The 17,327-nt window shown below is 35.6% G+C and overlaps 1 pseudogene; it reads left to right on the plus strand.

Annotated features, from left to right (window-relative positions):
• The first annotated feature begins 13,867 nt into the window (after nucleotides 1-13,867).
• On the plus strand, nucleotides 13,868-15,740 carry LOC126032572 (ruvB-like 1; annotated as a pseudogene).
• The last annotated feature ends 1,587 nt before the right edge of the window (nucleotides 15,741-17,327 follow it).

Below are 17,327 nucleotides of genomic sequence, written 5' to 3' on the forward strand. Positions count from 1 at the left end.
TAGACTAAAGGCATCTTCAAGGAGGAAAAAATACAGTCCAAAGAAATGAAAGAAAAGATAAATAAATGGGACTTCATTAAATGAGAAGATTCTGCACCTCAAATATATCATTGACAAGGATACAAAATCCACCCATGAATAGGAGAATGGGAGAAACTATTAACCCATCAGATAAGGGGCTAAATCTAAGATATACAAAGTTCTGACAGAACCAAACAATCTAATCCCTCAAAAAATTAGGAAAAAAATATCTATTAAGAGTTTCAACGATAACGCTAAGCACCACAAAAACAGAACAAAACAAACAAACAAACAAAACGCCATGGTCTTGAGATAGGCACCATGGCAGAGCACATGAAGAGGGAAAAGAAGGGGCCAGAGAGATAACATGGAGGCAAGGCGTCTGCCTTTCATGCAGGAGGTCATTGGCCCCGGAGTGTTTCACCTTCTTTTTCTCCTTTGTCTCTCAAACCGATGACGAGAGCCTCTAGAAGAATTCTGCTTATTTCCGGCATATTATATTTTTACCCCAGTTTATTACTTTTCTCCTCTTCAAACAAAACCACATAACTTGAACTACCTACTCCTGCCTCCCAATTAGAGGGGGAAATAAAGGAGACATCAGGACCAAACAGGTGTAAGACTATGAAGTAATAGGATAGGTACAGAGGGGACCACATATTCTAGCAACCCTGGGGATGAGGGAAGAGGATATGGGAGGTAGGACAAAAACGGAGGAGTAGGGAAGACAAACCGGTGATGGGAATCCCCCCTGATTTGATGTAAATATGTACCTAAAATATTATTGTTAACAATATGTAAGCCACTATGATCAAAATAAAAATTATGTTAAAAAATTAGGAAAAAAATGAACACTTTCTTTTTTATTTTATTAATGTCTTTATTTATACAATTTGATTACAAACATGATTGTAGTTGGGTTTCAATCATATAAAGAACACCCCCCTTCACCAGTGCAACATTCCCATCACCAATGCCCCCAAATCCCACCTCCTTACCCCCCCACACACCTGTATTTGAGACAGGCTTTCTATTTCCCTCATTCATTCACATTGTTATGTTAGTTGTCAGCATAGTTATTTCTCTAACTACTTTGTGGTGAACTTCATGTCATGAGCTGGATCTTCTAGTCCTCATCTCTATTGTCTCTGAGAATTATTACAAAAATATTTTTTATTTTTCTTAAAACCCATAGAAGAATGTTACTATTCTGCGTCTCTCTCTCTTTCTATCTCTCTCTCTCTCTCTGACTTGTTTCACTCAGCATAATAGATTCCATGTACATCCATGTATAGGAAAATTTCAGGACTTCATCTCTTCTGATGGCTGCATAATATTCCATTGTGTAAATATACCACAGTTTCTTTAGCCATTCATTCATTGAAGGTCATCTTGGTTGTTTTCAAACTCTGGATATAGTAAATAGCTTGACAGATACTTTCTTTTTATTAATATCTTTATTTAAACACCTTGATTACGAATATGATTATTGTTGGGTTTCAGTCATGTAAAGAACACTCCCCCTTCACCAGTGCAACATTCCCATCACCAATGTCCCAAATCTCCTTCCTCCCCACCCCACCCCACCTGTACTCTAGACAGGCTTTCTACTTTCCTCATTCATTCACATTGTTATGATTGTTCTCAATGTAGTTATTTCCCTAAATGCACTCATCATTCTTTGTGGTGAGCTTTATGTTGTGAGCTGGACTTTCCAGCCCTCCTCTCTTTTGGAATACTTTCCTAAAGAAAAAAATACAGATGGCCAAAAGGCACATGAATAAGTACTCCACATCAATAGTCATCAGGGAAATGCAAATAAAAACAATAAAGAAGTATTATCTCCCACCGAAGAGACAGGCACATAACAAAAAGAACAAGTGCTAGTGTGGATGTGTAGAGAAAGGAACTCTTATTAACCTATGGTGGGAATGCTATCTGGTCCAACCTTTCTGAAAGCAATTTGGATATTTCTCAAAAAACAAATGGAAATTGAGCTCCCAATTGATTCACCAATATCACTACTAGGGATTTACCTCACGTGCACAAAAACACAATACAAAAATGTCCTCTACACTCTATTTTCTTTGCAGCATTATTTAGAACAGCCAGAATCTGGAAACAACTTAGATGCCTGACAACAGATGAGTGACTAAAAACAGTGGTACATAGAATATATAATAGGATATATAATAAAATATTACTCTGCTGTTAGAAAAAAATGTTGTCATGAAATTTGCCTATATGTGGATGGACATGAAGACTATTATTCTTTATAAAATGAGTCATAGGGACAAAGAATAATCTCACTCATCTGTGGGTTTTAAGAAAAATGAAAAATAGTACAGTAATAATACCCAGAGTAAATTGAGATAAGGGCTGGAAATACTAGCTCATGATATGAAGTTTACCACATAAAGTGAGTGGTGAGCACAGTTAGATAAATAATCACATGAACAACAACCATGACAATGGTAGAGAAAAAGAATGCCTGTCTAAAAAATAGGCAGGGAGAGGAATGGGAAACATAGGTGGCAGGAGAGTTACACTGGTGAAGTGGTTTATATTTGATTATTGAAACCCAATTACGAACATTTTGTAACCAAGGCAATTAAATGAATAATTAATTATTCCAAAAAATTCAAAAATTGCAATGTCATCAAAACTGTGCTTTCTCTAATATGTACAAAGGTGCCCTTTATCTTTTCCTAGCTTCTGGCAATCGTTGTCATATGGAGTCTTCCAATGACATAACTCTAGTTCTAGATTTGACATTAATTGGAGACCTCTCTACTTGTCTCCAACTTCCCATGATTATCTTAAGGAACACAGTTATATTGAATTAGGAACCCTCCTATTCCATAAATATATATTTGCCATACTTCTATCTGCACAAATGCAATTTCTCAAAACTAAGTCAAAGCAATGATTTTTTACTGTATATGCACTATAAGAATCAGGCAAAATCCAAACAATTAGGTCTTGATACTTAGCTTTGCTTAGATGTTATTATATTAATATGTATATTTGGGAAATTAATATAACTAGTAGCAGAATGGTTGCAATGAATAATAATTAAATACATTTATAATATATACATGTGTCAAAAGTTCACAACTCCTTAAACATTAGTTCCTTTTGAGCACCTCCCACCCAAGCATTTCTAAATTAAATATATCATCTAGTACTTGACATTTACTGCCTCATATTGCTTATAAATGACACTTTCTGTGTTGGGTCACTTAACTACATTGCAAAAAACATCAAAATAATTATCTGTAATATATAATGTATTTTCAAAGACCTCTTCTAAGGACGTATTTAAATAATGAAGGCATATTTTAAAGCTTTATTAGTTATTCATCAGTAAATAAACTTACCGTCAATGCCTGAATATTAGACCTCAATTTTGCATATTTATATAAAGATAAAAATAAAAAATTATAATTGATATTTGAATATAGCCAAAAGAATAATCATCTACACAGGCGTTTTTTATTTTCTCAATCTAATGACTTATTAAAAGAACTAGTAACACTTTTTATTTTTTGCTTTTTTGGTCACACTCTGTGACACTCGTGTTACCTCTGGCTGTGCGCTCAAAAATTGCTCCTGTCTTGGGGGACCATATGGGACGCTGGAGGATCAACTGCGGTCTGTCCTGGGTTAGCGTGTTCAAGGCAAATGTCCTACTGCTTGCTCTACCACTCCGTCCCCTAGTAACACTTTTCTGTGTATGCTACTTTTTATTTAAATAGAAGGAACATAATTAACTTACAATAAAATTAATTTAAATGAAATAAAAGAAATCAGATGTTTGTATTTTGTGGTCATAAACTTTGTCATGATACTGGATGTTTTGTGTGGATGGAGGCACACTGCACAATGCTCAGGACTTACTCTTAGTAGAACTTGTGAAACTATGGGACACTGTGGTGTGCTCAAAACTTCAACATGACTTAAAAACTTAACTTGACTTAAAACTCAAGTCAAGAGTGTTCAAGGCAATACTCGTATGCAGTGGATTATCACTTCATTTCTGTCATTAGATTTTCTGATAAAGATGAGTTGTAGAATTACTTGCTTAGAACTCTTACATATGTAATAAGAGCCCATGTAGAAAAATATATAAAAAGTATCAGAAGCTATTGTAAGAACTCATTCAGAACATAATTGAAATAATCAATGCATAAAAGGTCAGTATTTATCTCAATTTTATCAATTTCTCAATTAAACGATTGCTGTAATAAAAATAATACAGATAAAATTTTCTATCTACTAGGAAAATAGCAAGGAAGACTATGTCCTTGCCCAGCATGAGAAAAAAATGGATTATATATCTCTAGGAAATCAAAAACAGCAAACATGTTGGAAAAAACAAAACAGAAGGATATTTTAAAAATAAATATAATAAAAATTAAAGAATGGGATAAGAGATAGTACCAGGGTTAAAGCACTTACCTGATAAATAGACAACAATAGTTGTTCAGTAGCACATAGAATCCCTTAGGGACTTCAAGTTACTCCTGAGTACAGAATCAGGAGACACTGAAGTTTCAAAAACAAACATAAAAAAGGGAGTAGAAACAGATATATCATTCAAACATTAATCAAAGGAAACTATATAGTTTAGTATTCAATAAAATATAATTCATGCCCCCCAGAGACCCCTGCGGGCCGGCTGGGGAGGCCTGTGTGAGTTTCTGTCCTGTTGCTCGGCGTTTGGGCCGGCCCCTCCCCCCAGGGTGGCGCCTAGAAAGGCAAGTTGAGCGACCCGAATAGACGGGGGAGATAGGGAGATAGGGAGATAGGGCCAGCCATCTGGACTTGCAGGTGATCTAGAGCAGTCCACCCCCCTGGACCCTGGAGTGGACCAGGGACTCCCCAAGGGCGTGGACAGAGCCTGCAGGGTCGAACTGAGGGAACTCATTCAAGGGAGTCTTGGAGGGGGCGGAGCTCCATTGAATCCCAGAGAAAGGAGGGTGGATTGAGAACTAGGCTCAATAGCGCCAGTAAACATTGTGGCCAGGAGTGGAACTGTACCGCTGACAGAAATAAGGAGCAGAAAAGGGACAAGACCCACTGCAGGAAGGCTGAACTCTAGGTAGCAAAGGGGAGAAGAAAGGGCTAGGTTCAACAAACTCACCCAACAGCCCCTCTAGAAACACCTTCAGGAAGGAGACCAAAGCAGGCCAAAATTAGAAGCCACAGCACTCCAAAACACATCATTAAATACAAAGAATTATGCGTAAATCAAGGAGATCTCTTATAACTGGAGACACCATCACAAGCCCTATCAAGTTTCCAAGTCCACCAAAACGTACAGATCCAGGGGAAGAAGACCTAAAAGCGGTCATGAGGAAGGAAATGCAAGAATTTCTAAAACAAATGAAAGAAACCCTAGCAACCAAGTATAAGAAATCCATGGACGAACGAATCAGCCAAATTAAAGAAGAAATGTCAAAGAACATGAGAGATTCCATACAAAAAGAAGTGAAGGATTTAAAAGACAAAGTAGCAAGCCTTACAAGTAGAAACACAGAGTTGGAGAAGCACATCGAAGAACTCGAAGGAAAACTGCAATCAAAAAATGATAAAGAAACCAACAAAGAAATAAAAGGCAAAGCACTGGAAGGAAAAATCCAATATCTAATGAACAAGGACAAAAAAAACAATCTAAGAATTGTGGGTATACCAGAAGGGGAGGAAATAGGGAAGGGGGAAGAACAGGTGGTCAGGGAGATAATAACAGAGAACTTCCCCACCCTCTGGAAAGATAATTCAGGACAAATCCAAGAAGTCAAGAGAGTCCCTAATAAAATAGACCCTAATAAACCCACACCAAGACATATAATAATCCAAATGGCAAAAAACAAAAGATAAAGAGGAACTCCTGAGAGCAATAAGGGAGAAAAAAAACCTCAAGTACAAAGGAAAGGACATAAGAATCAAACCAGATCTCCCATTTGAAATAATTCAAGCAAGAAGACAGTGGAATCACATATTTAAACGACTGAATGAAAGAAATTTCCAACCCAGGGTCCAATACCCAGCTAAACTATCATTCATATGGGAGGGCAGACTAAAAACATTCTCAAACATAAGCGAACTTGAACTATTTGTGCAAACTAAGCCGATCCTAAGCGACTTACTCAGAGACGAATTACACAATCCAAACCCCCGATTGTAACAACAACCACTCCACACAATACAACTGCACAACAGTCCTCTCTATTAATAATTTCCCTAAGTGTTAACGGACTAAACTCTCCAATTAAAAGACATATAGTAGAGAACTGGGTTAGGAAAAATAAACCAGACTTCTGCTGTCTGCAAGAAACACACCTACAGTTACAGGATAAGCACAGGCTTAGAATAAAAGGATGGAAAGTAATTATTCAGGCCAATGGAAAACAAAAAAGAGCAGGGACAGCCATTCTTATATCAGACCAAATTGTATTCAACCTCAAGAAAGTGATCAGAGACAAAGAGGGTCACTACTTACTGATCAGGGGAACATTAGATCAAGATACACTAACCCTGGTCAATATCTATGCACCTAATGTAGAGTCACCAAAATATGTGAGGCAACTACTGGCAAACCTGGAGAAACACATGAAGGGAATTGTGATAATAGTAGGGGACCTCAATACTCCATTATCATCACTGGACAGATCCTCCAAACAGAAAAATAGCAAAGAAATAAGAGCTCTAAATGAAAAATTAGAAGATTTAGGATTAATAGATTTATATAGAGCCCTCCATCCCCAAAAAGTAGAATATACATTTTTCTCAAACCCACATGGAACCTTCTCCAGAATAGACCATGTCTTAGGATACAAAGCCAACTTATATAAGACCACAAAGGTAAGGATCATTAGAAGTACCCTTTCAGATCACTATGCAACAGAGCTTATAATTGATGTCAAGAAGAAGCAATGGAGGAAAACTAATACCTGGAGATTAAACAACATGCTGCTTAACAACAGCTGGATCAAAGAACAACTCAAGGAAGAAATAAAAAGATTCCTTGAGACGAATGACAATGAAGACACAACATGTCAAAATTTATGGGACACAGCCAAAGCAGTAATTAGGGGGAAACTCATAGCAATACAGGCCTATGTCAAGAAACAGAAAAATAACAAAACCAACAGTTTAAAAGATCACCTCAAAGAATTGGAACAACAACAACAGAGAAATCCAACCACAACCAGAAGGCAAGAAATAATAAAAACCAGAGCAGAAATAAACAACATAGAAACTAAGAAAAAAAAAGAAGAAAATATAATTCATAATAAGAATTATTATCCTGGATAAAGAGAAATTCTATAAAGCAAGTTAATTCTCTAATACTGTATATTAACTCTAAATATAGTTATACTTAGAAGTTGATTATTAAAGAATATAAAAAAACTTAAAAACTAATAGAAAAAATATGCAAGCCTAAAAGATAAAATAAAGACAGAGAAGACCTGATTTTCCTCTAAATTAATACCCTATTATTTGTGGAAGGCTCCACTAAAGAACATCAGAATAGACTTAATCGTCAATTGTTCATAGCATATTAATGAATATAGAATACATTCTGGGCCATGAGAAATTCTTTTTTTTTCTTTATTTAAACATCTTGATTACTAATATGATTGTGATTAGGTTTCAGTCATGTAAAGACCACCCCTCTTCACCAGTGCAACATTCCTACCACCAATGTCCCAAATCTCCCTCCATCCCACCCCATCCCCACCTATACTCCAGACAGGCTTTCCAGTTCCCTCATTCATTCACATGATTATGGTAGTTCTCTGTGTAGTTATATCTATATCTGCACTCACCACTCTTTGTGGTGAGCTTCATGAAGTGAGCTGGAAGTTCCAGCCCTCCTCTCATTGTCTCTGAGGATTGTTGCAAAAATGACTTTTATTTTTCTTAAAACCTATAAATGAGTGAGACTATTCTGCGTCACTCTCTCTCCCTCTGACTTATATTACTCAGCATGGTAGATTCTATGTACATCCATGTATAGAAAATTTCATGACTTCATCTCTCCTGACAGCTGCATAATATTCCATTGTGTATATGTACCACTGTTTCTTTAGCCATTCGTCTGTTGAAAGGCATCTTGGTTGTTTCCAGAGCCTGGTTATTGTGATTAGTGCTGCAATAAATATAGGTGTGAGGAAGGGTTTTTTTGTGCTATATCCTTGTGTTCCTAGGGTATATCCGTAAGAGTGGAATAGCTGGGTCTAATGGGAGCTCAATTTCCAGATTTTGAAGTAATCTCCATATAGCTTTCCATAGAGGTAAGACACAGAGAAAATATTTGATAAGGTCCAACACCAATTCTTGATAAAAACTCTCAGCGAGATGGGAATAAAAGAAACCTTTCTCAATCTAGTTGAGAATGGCAATATTATCCTCAATGGAGAAAAACTAAAAGCCTTTCCTCTAAATTCTGGTACAAGACAAGACTGTCTGCTCTCACCACTCCTCTTCAACATAGTACTGAAAGTGCTTGCCATAGCGATCAGGCAAGAAAAATATATCAAAGGAATCCAGATAGGAAAGGAAGAAGTCAAGCTCTCATTGTTTGCAGATGACATGATACTCTACTTAGAAAACCCTAAGGACTCTACCAAAAAGCTTCTAGAAACAATAGACTCATATAGCAAGGTGGCAGGCTACAAAATTAACACACAGAAATCAATGGCCTTTTTATACACCAATAATGATAGGGAAGAGATGGACATCAAGAAGGCAATTCCATTCACATTAGTGCCACACAAACTCAAATACCTTGGAGTATACTTGACCAAAGATGTGAAGGACCTATACAAAGGAAACTATAAAGCCCTGCTCCAAGAAATAAGAGAGGACACACGGAAATGGAAACACATACCCTGCTCTAGGATTGGTAGGATTAACATCATTAAAATGTCAATATTCCCCCAAAACATTATACAGATTTAATGTGATCCCCTTAAAAATACCCATGACATTCTTTAAAGAAGTGGATCAAACAGTTATGAAGTTCATCTGGAACAATAAACACCCTCAAATAATTAAAACACTCCTAGGAAAAAGGAAAATGGGAGGCATTACTTTCCCCAACTTTAAACTGTACTACAAAGCAATAGTTATCAAAAACAGCATGGTATTGGAATAAAGACAGACCCTCAGATCAATGGAAAAGGCTTGAGTTCTTAGGCAATGTTCCCCAGACATACAATCACCTAATTTTTGACAAAGGAGCAAGAAATCCTAAGTGGAGCAGGGAAAACCTCTTCAACAAGTGGTGCTGGCAGAACTGGTTAGCCACTTGCAAAAAAGCGAACATAGACCCCCAGTTAACATCATGTACGAAGGTAAAATCCAAATGGATTAAAGACCTTGATATCAGACCTGACACCGTAAGGTATATAGAACAACACGTCGGTAAAACACTCCATGAAATTGAGACTAAAGGCATCTTCAAGGAGGAAACTGCACTTTCCAAACAAGTGGAAGCAAAGATCAACAGATGAGAATACATTAAGCTGAGAAGCTTCTGCACCTCAAAAGAAATAGTGTCCAGGATACAAGAGCCACCCACCGAGTGGGAGAAAATATTCACTCAACTCCCAGATAAGGGGCTAATCTCCAAAATATACAGGGCACTGACAGAACTTTTCAGGAAAAAAAATCTAATCCCATCAAAATGGGGAGAAGAAATGAACATATACTTTGATAAAAAAAAAAAAAGAAATACAAATGGTCAAAAGGCACATGAAAAAATGCTCCTCATCACTAATCACCAGGGAGATGCAAATCAAAACAATGATGAGATACCATCTCACACCACAGAGATTGGCATAAATCACAAATCATAAGAATAATCAGTGCTGGCGGGGATGTGGAGAGAAAGGAACTCCTATCCACTGCTGGTGAGAATGCCATCTAGTCCAATCTCTATGAGAAATTCTTAATATTTTAGAAACTTAGTTGATCATAATAAAATTAAACTATTAAAAACAACTGAAATATACTTGGGAAATTCCCAAATATTTGAAAATAGGTAATATATTTAAATAATCAAACAACTTTTTTCTTTTTTCTTTATTATTTTTATTTTTTTTTTTTTGGTGTCAAACTACATCCAATGATTTCTGGAGGTCACCAGGATAATATAGTATTAGTATTTAACTCTGGACCTCATGGTTTCCAAACATGTGCTCTATCATTTGAACCATTTCCATTACAAATATGAACTCTTTAGGGAAATTAAAACATATTTTGGAGTAAATAACATGAATATTATGATATGTTCAATGTTTGTTTATTTTGGTTGGGGCTAATACCCTGTAACACTCAGGGCTTAGTCTTGGCTCTGTGCCCAGGGATCAGACTAGCAAAGTCAGAGAACCCTATGGGATTTCAGGAATTAAAATCAGATGACTACATGCAATGCATGTGTCCTGGCATATTTTGCTGTCACTCTGGTTTATGTAATATATAGAAATTTATAGGCTACAGTGACAACAATATTTTATATTAAACTTATGGAACAAATGGTTCAAATACAAGAGCAAATTTATCTTAACTGCAAAATAAAACTAAAGAATGACAGATAAATCTTTAATCAAGCTGATAATGAAAATAATAGATATTTTAAACTAAAAAATAGAAAAGGTTTAGGTAAAGTTAGTGAGAAGTTGTCAATAACTCTAGCTTGCTTAGAAAATAATTGAGAAGACAATATTATGTGTGTGATATATGTGCATTATATCACTATATATCTCATAGACAACACAGTAAAAATCCAAAAACCTACAATCTTTCAGTAACAGTTTCCCAGGTGATAATAGTATCAACCCCAAAATTTTCTAGTTAGGGAAAATATATCACTCTTTGAAATATTCAGATTACTAAATATCTACTCAAAAGATAAATAACGAATTAGCTGAATTAAAGGAAGTGAATTCATAAATTAGTTTTTCCTAAAATAACCCTATAGTCTAAAATGCTTTGTATAGTGACTCCGTTACTTAACAAAAATCTCTCAAAATCTTACCTACGTTTTATATAAATTACAAGGTGGTACTATCTCTATTTTATTAGGTGAGGTTATTATAGTTAAGTTATAGTTATAGTATAGATATAACATAAATAGTACAAAAGTATATTAAAATATATCACTGAGTGTATGTACATACATATAAATATACATATTTATGTTCTAAACTTACATCAAACCTATAAATATGCAGATAAAAAAAGAAAAACAATATACTCTAAAAGGTTAAAATGCTGTAGGAGAGTTCTGAGCAATAGTACAATAAATAAGATCTTTGCCTTGCATGTGACCGACCAAGGTTCAATCCTTAGGATCCATATGGATCCTGGTCCACACCAGGCATAATTCCTGAGGACAGAGTCAGGAGTAACCCCAGAGTACCACTGGGTGTGCATCCCTCATAAAATAAAAGGAATACAAAAAAGTTTTAGGATCACACCCAAATTAAGGCAAGCATATTTCTGTTTTTGTAATAGCAATGCAAATTCTAACTTCAAAATAGAAAAGACATCTGTGGAATAAACATCTGGTTTATAATTTGGCCTTCACAGTCAACATTTCATCCTCAAGACAAGAAAAAGAAAGCAAAACATATTTAAAAAAAACAACAACTCTTTATGACCCATCACAAAATATGTTGATGGTCAATGCTATTCCCCAGTCTATAACTAGACATGTAGTTTAAGAACATTATTGTTTTCCAGAGAAGAGAATTGAGAGTGAAAAGGGCTACTAAAATCAGTACTAGAATAGAAAGCTTAAACTGTACTTAATGAATTGCTGGAGGCTTAGTTTATTCAAGATAGGGTGCCCACTATTTCTATAGCTTTATGAACTTTACTTCCAGGAGTTCTATGAGATTTGCTTACTGAAGGTCAAAAAGTATATGCGTTTTTGAAATAAGTGTGGAAAAATAAATGTTATATATAACATCACATTTAGTTCTTAATAAAATATTCCTTAAGGAAAACTACTGTCATTTTTTTCCAAGAGCCTAATTGACCTCAGAGAAGGAAAATATTCCATTTTGCTACCTATGGATTTTTTTTTTAGTTACAGTCAATGGTGGGCTGGGAGAAAATCAAGTAACATGTTTAAAGGTCATATCCCAGGGATACAGATTGACTAAAATGCTGAGAATTATAGTACATAAGAGTTTAGAGCATTTTATTATATAATAATGAATTGTAGTAAAAAAAAATCTATATATCTAAGAGTCTTTTTTTTTTAAAGAGGACATTCCTAGTAGATACAAATATAAGAGAAAATAATATTAGAAAATGGTTAGACTGGCAACTATAGATAAAACATATTGTACAATTTTACATTCTGCAATTAGTAATATAAATTATTACTTTAAATTCTCACAACAAAAACCCTCAATTCCCAAGTACTAATCTTTTATTCAGGTCATATGTCAAACTAAATAAAAATTATGAACATATTAGGGCCAGAGAGAGGACAGCATTTGCCCTGCATGCGGCCGACCGGGTAGGGACTTAGTTTGATTCTGGGCACACATGTGATCCCTCAGCCTGCTGGGGGTGATTTCTGAGTATAGAGCCAGAAGTGATCCCTGAGCACCACTGGTTGTGGCCTAACAACCAATCAATCAATTGATAAATCAATGAATAAAGTTTAAAAACATTATAAACATATTATTAGCAAAATACAATATGAAAACCAAATATTTAAGTAGTGAGTCAGACCCTGATATAGGGTTGTTGTTTTGATGATCACATCAAGATTTTAATAGTTATAAACAAGATGCTGATAACTTTCATAGGAGTTGTTACATGAAAAAAAAAACAGATGACTAAAGTAAGCAGAGAGATGAAAACTTGGAAAAAATAAAAATAAAAGATAATCTTGGAAAAAAGTGAAAATCAAGCAATGCCTTAAACTGGTTATTGAAAGACTTCACATGATGAAGAAAGAATCCAGAAGAGATATACATAGCAGTGGAGGTCCAAAGATATACAGAGCATTGGAAGACCAGAGATAAACAAAGCAGTGCAAGACAGAGATATACACAGCAATGGAGGGCCTTGGAAAACGATGGTGGTGGTATAGGGTGACTTTAGACACCATTGCCAACACTATTCAACACTATTATGCCATTTTACCTAAGCTATATAAATAAATAAAAATAATAAAAAAACTAATCAAAATGTTTCATTCTACTTACTAAAAATAAAATCTGTGAGCTTGAAGAAATACAAATTGCCAAAGGCAAAATTTTAAGCCATAAAGGCAGTTTAAAAAACTGAAATGTAACCCCCACCAGTGGTACTTGCTGCACCACAGTGACTGTAGGTCACCCCAGTCCCACCACTAGCAGTCCAAAGGGCTAAGAGTGGAGGTAAGGGGTGCATGCTGGAAACAGGGGTGGAGGGAGGTCAACACTGGTGATGGGAACTGCCCTAATTTACTGTCACTATGTACCTTAAATATAACTGTGGAAGACTTGTAATTCACATTGGTCTCAATAAAAGTTACAAAAAAAACCTGAAATGTATATTATGAACTCCAAGATAATGACTTTGAAACAAGAAAAGTAAAACTATGGAGGAGAGAGCATGGAATCAAAAAAGGAAAGAAGTAAAAGAAAGGTTTTGGAAAGGAGAAGGAAGAGAAAGTATACAAATAAATAGAAGAGTTAAAGAAAAAAAGAAAAGGGAACAAAAGCAAGGGGCAGGGGATAAACTTACCATATGAGTTCAAACTACATATTTATGTGGAATCTCAAGCTCTTCCTTTTCCACTCTGGTTTCTGCTGCCAGTATTTGTGAGATGATCTTTCAAGAGGTGAAGAACACCATGAAGAAGCAGCATATTGTAATCCTCAGCCACAGGAAGGGTATAGTACTGGACAAGAGAGACCTAGCCAAGCATGTTGTGTTGGGGTTCTTGAGCCAGGAGATTGTGGGAGGAGCATGTGGGATGATAACTGATTATAGTAACAAGAAAATGGTTGGATCTATTTTGGCAGGATCTTTTGGAACTGACAAGAGGTCACTGGTGCTGGCCATCTCCCAGGAATTAAGCAGTAAGGTCCCCTTCTTCTGGGTGGTGAGCTGTAAAGTCTCCTCTACAGAGATCAAGAAGACAGAAAGACAAAAGTGCTGATGGAGAACTTATGCAGAACTATTGGGTAGTGGATAAAAGAAGACCAAAGAGGCTTATGAAGGCAAAGTCACAGAGCTCACTCCATGTGACACTGAAAACTCCATGGGAAGGTATGGCAAAACCATCAGCCATACATTGTTTTGAGCCATCATAGGACTCAAAAGGGCCAAAGGAACCAAACAGCTGAAACTGGATCCCAACATTTTTGAAAGTTTACAGAAAGAGCAAGTGGAGTGGGGAGATGTGATTTACATCAAGGCCAACAGTGGTGCCATGAAGAATCAGGACATGTGTGGTAGCTGTGTCACAGAACTTGACCTTGAAGTGAAGAGTATGTACGGGGGACACACACAAAAAGAAAGAAAACATTCAGGATGTAACCTTGCACAGCTTGCAAGTTGTCAAGGCCAATCAAAACTCCATCAAGAGATGGTTAGAAACAGTTTAATCAAGGGAGAGACAAAGCAGGGAGGCTGGGGCCTTTCCAGCCAGTCCATTCGAGAAGGCCAAGGTTGAGATCAGGGCCAGTAGTAAGCCAGGGAAACAACCTAGAAAAGAAAACAGTAGGAGAAACAGCAGAAGGCCCAGAAGCAGGGAATCCAGCAAGTTTCGTCAGCAATTTGGTAGACCATCTAGAAAAATGGCGGAGGTTGCTGCTAGCACTTCAGGCCTGCTTATATACCCCATATTCCCTGGCCAATTTCCTCCAGCAAGCATCTGGTAACTGACATCTTTACCCTTTAAGGGACAGTACCTGCTTATGACTGTCCAGGGGCCATAAGAGTCTCTGTTTCTTTATAGACATGGTCAAAATGATGTCCCAGAGCTGACAAGACTTCCTGTCCATGACGGGTTAGCCAATAAAGCCAAAGAAGACAGAGATCACAGATAAACTTCGAGGGGAATTAACAAGATGGTGAACAATTTCATCCAATAGGGATGATCTTCATTGAGGAGGTCCACATTTGGACCAATATTGAGTGTTTCACTTACTTGCACAGGAGCCTGGAGTCTTCTATTGCTCCTATCGTCTTAGCGTCCAACCGAGGCAACTGTGTTATCAAGAACACTGAGGATATTACCTCTTCTCACAGCATCCCCCTGGACCTCCTGGACTGAGTGGTGGTCATCTGGACCATGCTGTACATGCTGCAGGAGTAAAGCAGATCATTAAAATCCCATGGATCAACATCAGCAAGGAGGTGCTGAATGACCTGGGCAAGATTGGCATCAAGACCAGATTGAATTACTCAGTGCAGCTGCTCACCCCAGGCATCCTCCTTGCCAAAAAAAAAAAAGGGAAGGACAGCATGGAGAAGGAACATGTGAGCAGATCAAAGAGCTCTTCTTGGCCAAAATCTTGTCTGACCAACAAGGGTGGATGGCCCCATCCTGGAGAGACTGGCAACTCTGGTTGGGGCAGCATAGGGAAGGAATGAGCATGGGTGAGCAGGGGAGGGCCCAGATCGTTTCTCAGCAGCGACGGTCATTTCTCCGTGGGTTGCTTGAACAAACCCTGTCTCACCTGTTGAGCTAATAAATTCTCTCAGGTTATTTTCATGAATTGTACCCCCGGAGATGTAAAACAAACAAACAAAAATCTTTTAATATAACTATACTAATTATAAAATGAATTATAATTAACCCATTAACAATGAGTTAAATATGCCATAAAAATTCAGAAAGTTTTCAGATTAGATTAAAAAACTAAACATTGAGGTATTTATTATCTATAAGAAACTCACATTAAATGCAAAGAGAAAGAGATTAAAAGTTGGGAATTAATTTTTAAATGTAAAAATGTAAAAAAAAGAATTTTTTTACATACTACTTTCAGATAAAATAGACTTCATAACATAGGAAATTATAAGGGTTGTATAGGGACCTTAAAAGAGATTTAAAAAAATCTAATTTCTGAGAAAATAGATCATTTCAAGCATATATGCATCTAGCAAGTTATTGCCAAAATACATAAAGCAGATAAAAATAAAAAATACAGGTATTTAGTGAAGCCCATATTATAGTTTGAGATTTCAGATTTCTTTTTATAGATACTAATAAATATAGACATTAGAATATCAATACGAACATATTGGAACTAAACAGTACCATCAAGACCTAACTGAGAGTTCAAGAAAAGTTCATTCAAATGGTAAGCTCACTTGAAGCTAAAATATGACAAGCTATACAACGAATTTTATGAAAATTTGAAAAATAACTTAAAATTTACCTTCAGAAAACAATAGAATTAAACCAAAGGTGAATGTTTGATAACTATAAGCTACCTACAAACTTGAAAATGGAAATAAAACAATATATTTATATAACATATTTAAAAGAATCAGTCTTAAGAGACGTTTACAAAATATCTTACATAAAGAAAAATAAAAAAATAACACAGCAAGATTTAAAGGTATAAGAACTATATTTGAAGTTTTTAGGACTTTTAACATATATTAGAAAAGATTAACGATCTCAAATAAATTCTATGAGTTTCTACCTTAAGAAACTAGAAAAGAGAGAACATAAGTATAAGAACTATATTTGAAGTTTTTAGGACTTTTAACATATATTAGAAAAGATTAACGATCTCAAATAAATTCTATGAGTTTCTACCTTAAGAAACTAGAAAAGAGAGAACATAAGTATATACAAAATGAAAAAAAATAGGACAAAAAGGAAGAGTAAAAACACATGAAAGTAAAAACAGAATTCAAAGTGAAAAGCAATGGCATCCATAACTGATTCTTTAAAGATAAAATTGATAAATATTATAAATAGTACCTAAAGTAAAAAGGATTATGACCAAATTGCATATAACAGAATAAAAAAATCAGCACTGATTCCAGGGGTAGTAAAAAATTAGAGAAATATTAATAATTTTATGCAAATAGATTAAGTTTGATTGAAGAAAAAATACACTTAAAATGTATCAATATATATAGAAAATTAAGTTATCATCTATATAAACAAATATCTGTTAAAATATTAACAATAAAAGTTATAACTCAGCAATAACTTTTCAAAACACATTGTGCATCTCAGTTTAGTATATTCCAGATAAATTCCACTAGACATTAAGCCAAAACTTTTAGCAATAAATAGGCCTATTATCTGCAACTTT

The sequence above is a fragment of the Suncus etruscus genome, chromosome 16 (genome assembly GCF_024139225.1).
Source record: "Suncus etruscus isolate mSunEtr1 chromosome 16, mSunEtr1.pri.cur, whole genome shotgun sequence".
Taxonomy (NCBI): domain Eukaryota; kingdom Metazoa; phylum Chordata; class Mammalia; order Eulipotyphla; family Soricidae; genus Suncus; species Suncus etruscus.